Source organism: Mytilus edulis, chromosome 4 (genome assembly GCF_963676685.1).
Source record: "Mytilus edulis chromosome 4, xbMytEdul2.2, whole genome shotgun sequence".
Taxonomy (NCBI): domain Eukaryota; kingdom Metazoa; phylum Mollusca; class Bivalvia; order Mytilida; family Mytilidae; genus Mytilus; species Mytilus edulis.
Window position 1 is genome coordinate 54,407,076 of NC_092347.1, and position 5,963 is coordinate 54,413,038.

Below are 5,963 nucleotides of genomic sequence, written 5' to 3' on the forward strand. Positions count from 1 at the left end.
TTAATATATCGAGCTCGTAGCATGTAGAGAAAATAAAAGGACAATGACATCTATTAATGGAAGCTTACATGTTAACTTTAATAAAAAAAATTAACAAGTATAGAGATTTTACAAGTTTATTCCATTAATTGTAATTATAGTTTAGACTTGTTTTTTGTGTTCAATTCCATGGTATGGTAAACGAAAATATATTCAAAGTAAGTTTGAAATCATGAATTTACAGCTGGTTTCAAGATTGTCATTACTGGATTGAATTTAACTACATTTTATAATACTACGTGCTGGAACTAAGTAATGTTAAATATCATCTATATGTTTAAGAAAGCTGTATAAAGTATAAATATACCCAAGAGAGATGAAAGATACTAGAAGGAGAGAAAGTCTTAACTACACTACAATAATAACAAACACAAATTGCATTTAGCCGTGCAGACTAACAGAGCCGGCTTTTAATTTATATTTTATATTATAAATCAGGACATATATGAAATACAAATACATTCCAAATGAGGTACACAGAAAGAATAAACATCTGAAACAAGTTTACTCTGAATCAATAAGATCCCATATCTCTTTGTATGTATGTATGTATGTATGTATGTATGTATGTATGTATGTATGTATATATATCCGTCTTTAACGTAACCTCGCCGCCCAGGAAAAACCATCAAAAAACTTTACTAAAGAAAATTGATATGGAAACCTGTGTTCGGAGCAAGTGCAAGGCACGCCTCGGGACATTGATGCCAAACTCCATCACAAGAAAAAACAGCAAAATAATATACAATATCAAATATTATGAAACATTGAAGTTTAGAGTTGAACGTCTGCGGCTAGAATGATTTTCAAACACATGAAAATTAAAAACCCGCTTTCACCACAATCCAAATGATTGGTCCACGTAACCACGTGTACAACTACACATAACAAAACCCGCCAAAAATATATACCGTTCTTATAAAACGTTCCTTTTAGACAACATTTTTCCGCTATACTCCGAAACGCGGGAAAATACATGTCTTAACTACACTACAATAATAACAAACACAAATTGCATTTAGCCGTGCAGACTAGAAACACAAAGAAAGGGCGGAAAAGTGTAAATGATATAAAATAAAATGAAAATGCTAAAGACCTAGCTTCTTAGTAACTTCTAAACGATGTGCAAGTGAGTCTGCCACGTACCCATCTTTGGCAGTGTCAGATTTCCATCGACCGTGCCGTTTCCAGCAGCGTTCGTTAACATCAAGCGTTAGCTGCGACAGTGGCTCCACCCGCCCTTAAAGAATGTAAACCTATGTTTATATCACCACAAACTTCTTTGAGTCTAGCTACTATACACTCTCTAGCTCTGGTATAACTCAGTTTTTTGTTCTTGTAAATTAGCGAACACCGTTTGCCTGATCTAAAAATAGGTTTAAATAAATACTGCTCAGAACTGGACTCAATTTTACAAATACTGAAATACTTGGACAATAAATTATAAGGACAAGCATCAGACTCACCATTTGAAATAACTAATTTTTCCCCTAATCTATACTGATCAGTTTTGCTTTTGTCAATATCAATCTCTAAATAATTAGTTTTGAAATGAACGTCTTTACATCGAAGAGAACTAAGCTCATTGAATCTAAGAAATCCAGAGAAACTAAGAACAATCATACATAAATCCCTTAAAATAGCTATATCATCACTGTCTTTATATTTTGTACAAAGTTCAATAATAGATTCAGAATCAATATGTTCCTTTTTAACTTTCGGTTTATGTGGTTGACGTTTAGATGACTCCAGTAAATTGGTCACAAAAGCATTTTCTGTGGGATCTGAAAAACCTTGAACTGTATGTGCCCATTTTATACCGTAAAACGCTGACTGAACTACACTATAAGATGAACCTGTGTCTATCAATTTGGTTAAATATAAAGCTACATGTATAGGCTTTGCTGGCAAAGATAGTCCCCCTTGTTTCAATATAAATCTCTCCCATCGTTTATAAGCATAAAAATATTTATTGTTAGTATTGTCACTCCTGGACTGCAGTAAATACGATGACATCTTACGTCCCAATTCGTCAAAATCAGCCGAAAGAATCACTCCATCTTGTATTTGCTCCAACACCCTGCTTTTCAGACCGATACCTGTAGGAAAGAATGAAATAAATTAAAACCTTATTTTCATAGCCAACATCCTGAAATCTGTTGATTTTCCGAACATACCATTCCTACCTCCGCCTTTTTTGATAACTGTTGATGGTAATATTTTACTATCTTTAATGAACGATTCGAATTCTACAACATTACCATAGACTTTGTGTAAAAGTGGCCAATATGGTGCTGAAACCCATAAAGGAACAAATAAAGTGCTATCTGCTTTATCTTGTATAATTTTGTGTATACATCGGGATATGTCTGAAGGTGGTGGCACAATCCAGTTATTTTCTTTACCCCACTGTCTATTGAAAGCATCGATACCCAGTGTACCTGGACACCAGTGTTTAGTGTTGAATATGCTACATGTTGTATTGTAATCAGTGGCAAACCTATCTACGGTATGTGGACCCCAATTCTGATTAAGATATTCAAATGTAATATCGTCTATCTCCCAATCATCGCAATCAATAGTTTTGCTAATTTTATCTGCTTTAACGTTCTCTTGTCTAGGTACCCACTCTGGTACGATCTTGATGCTATTTGATTCACATACGTTTGCTATTTTAATTGTAATATTTTGTAAATCAGATTTCTTACTGCCCTTTTTTATTATGTTTACTACGTTCTGATTTTCTGTGTGCCACTTAACTGTTTGACCTTTTAATGACATAGAAAAAACTGCAGTACTCTATAAACTGCCTCAAGCTCTCTCCAAGTAGAACTTTTCAATTTTTCTCCATCGTTCCAACTACCCATAATCTCTTCGTCTATGGCTTTTACCAAAGAGCCACCATAACCTATGCCCGAGGCATCTGTGTATACTACACTCGAGTATTGCTCAACAATATGCAGTTCTCTGCCATTCATTTTCTCTATATTTTCCTTCCAGAAAATTATCTCATCAAGAGATCTACTGTTCAACAGAACATTAGCATTCCAGCTTGCTTTATACAAAATGCATTCGTACATACTTCTTGTACGTAGTCTAACTACAGGACCAACTGCCCCTTGCATAGATATGATCTGAACAATTATAGAAGCAAGAAACCTTGCCGAAACGTGTATTTCTCCTTTCCCTATTTTGTGTATAATTCTATTTAAAGTATCTAACAATTTGGAAAGTCGCCTTTCCGTGACTGAAACCATGCCTTTGTCAAATTGCCATACCAAACCCAACCATACCACATTTTGGCTAGGTGTCCAATTGCATTTATCTTCTGCTATCAAAAACCCAGAAGCTTTCAGTACTTTCTGAACAACTATGCTAGTTTCCTGGGCCTGACTTATCTCGTCAGCCCCGCCTAAACCATCGTCTAAATACATGATAATTTTCAAACCTGAATTTCGTAAATGTTTAACAATACACCTTACAACTTTGGTGAATATATAACCAGCAGTAGATATACCAAATGGTAAAACATTAAAGACGTAATATTTTGTTTCACGATTTTTGACCCAAGCAAAACCTAAATATGTCTTGTGTGATTCAAATATCTCTACATGATGGTATGCCGATCTCAAATCGTAAGTAAAGCAGTAATCTCCCTTCTTAAACATTTGACTGGCTACGCTAGCATCTTCATATTTAAATCTGAATTTATGAAGATGTGGGTTAATGTGTCTACAATCTAAAACTAATCTTAATTTGTTTTTATTGTTAGCTACCGTCAACGGATTGACTACTTTAGGTTTACATGAAAATTCTTTTATGCATCCTAATTCTATCAACTTTAAAATCTCGTTATCTACGAAATCTGAATTCTCTAAAGACGATTTGTTGTTATTCAAAAATACCTCACTTGGCTCTGTGTGAAAAGGTATTTTATATCCATGTTCTATGATATCAATAACTGTCTCGTTAGCGCAAATAATATTACGCCAATAATCAATTGAACTTCTTAATTTACATACAGGTGAATTACATGAAAATATAGCATTTTCTCTACCAAAATTAACAGATAATTCATTACTAAAATAGTAAATAATCTAGTATTTATCTTATCAGACTTTTCTTTCTGAGTTTGCCAACCCTGTTTATAATGGTCTGACCTCCAATGTCCTGATAAACCACACTCATAACATTTTCCGGGTCGATGCACCACAGGAATGTTAACTGTACTCTGTTGATTAACTGAGCTGAATCGAGTAGACTGTGGGGCACTGTAAGGAGTTGTGCGTGTCTTAAACTTTTTGTCGCTCTTCATTTTCCTCGACGCTTTGTTTTCTGCTCGTATTATGCGTTTTTCGTCTTCCGAATCATCTGCTAGGTTGTGCGTTTCATACTCGGTAACTGTTCTCCAGCCGTTCTCGGACTGATCCGCGAGCTTAATCAATTTTTGTCGATGATTGAGAATGTCCAAACCTTCACAAATGTTCCTCATCGCGCCCTCTGTACTTTCGTTGTTGTCCTGCGATTCTGTTAGAATACTTCTGGCCTCTTTCATCTTGTTGGCGATTTTTGTGTTAACCTTGAACTGCTCTTCGTTTCCCTTTCGCTTGAAAACGTAATTTTCGGTGTTCATCTGCTGGATTTTAGACATTTGAGTTTCTGATAGCTGCCTCTGCGTTTCGTGAACGGATCTCTGAAACGTGTCTAAACGACTAGACATTAATCTGTCGATGCTCTGCAGTCTCTCGTTTTGGTTCTGGCTCATAGCGTCTTTAATTTTTCGGTCGATGAGCATGTTTATTTCTGCCGGCTCAGACATGTTTAGTGTTGAACGTCTGCGGCTAGAATGATTTTCAAACACATGAAAATTAAAAACCCGCTTTCACCACAATCCAAATGATTGGTCCACGTAACCACGTGTACAACTACACATAACAAAACCCGCCAAAAATATATACCGTTCTTATAAAACGTTCCTTTTAGACAACATTTTCCCGCTATACTCCGAAACGCGGGAAAATACATTTAAACTTACAACGCCTTGGCTAAAAAAAAATGACAAACAGACAAATATGTAAATATTCTTACCTTGAAACTTGACCGAATGTGAAATTTGTAAATTAAAACAAGTTTGTAAGTGTGAATTCTTTTTGTACATGGAATCTTAAAAGAGTTTTCACAACTACGTATCCCTAAACAAGGAAAGCTTATGATACTGAATTATTAACAAACACTATTTTGCTAATGAGTTAAAGACAATAACATAATTTTATATGAAATCACCGAGCAATGTAAAAAAAAATCAAAACAAGTAACATGTCCTTATAAAGATTGAGTCAACACTGAATAGGTATATTCTGTATAGATGTGTCGGCATATTAACAAATTCAATAGGTCAATATATGGACACAGACAACACAGTCTGTAGCGCGTTGATAATTGAAAGGTAAATAGTCACTGAGATATTTGATGAGGCACTGTGTTGCACCAATGAAAAAAGCTCATAGATGATATCATTATTTTATTCGAAATGCAGGAAACAGAAATACGCTATGCATAATAATTAAATCAATCATTTTCAATAGTGCATACATGTAGTTTTTTTATTCATGCAAGTTTCAGTTGAATAGTCACGCCCATATACTGTACATATTGTTTTACCTTTGAAAAGTATGATAACTGCTCACATTAACTATATATCAATAGATGATACTATTGACTTTAATATATAATCGTTAATGTGGTCTTTTCATGATTTTTATTTCACATATATGATGGTATAAAATAAAAAGACTGATATTGCATTTTATATTTTTTTCATATAGTCGATGAATTTTTAAAAACATATGATGAAATCTTAGAAAAGTATATGATAATTTAAGCAAACGTTATGCCTGTGCATGTTCACTGTATACGGACCTCAT

General features: G+C 34.4%; 1 pseudogene; it reads right to left on the reverse strand.

Annotated features, from left to right (window-relative positions):
* Nucleotides 1-449: 449 nt before the first annotated feature.
* LOC139519953 (integrase/recombinase xerD homolog) lies at nucleotides 450-2,782 on the reverse strand (annotated as a pseudogene).
* Nucleotides 2,783-5,963: the final 3,181 nt, after the last annotated feature.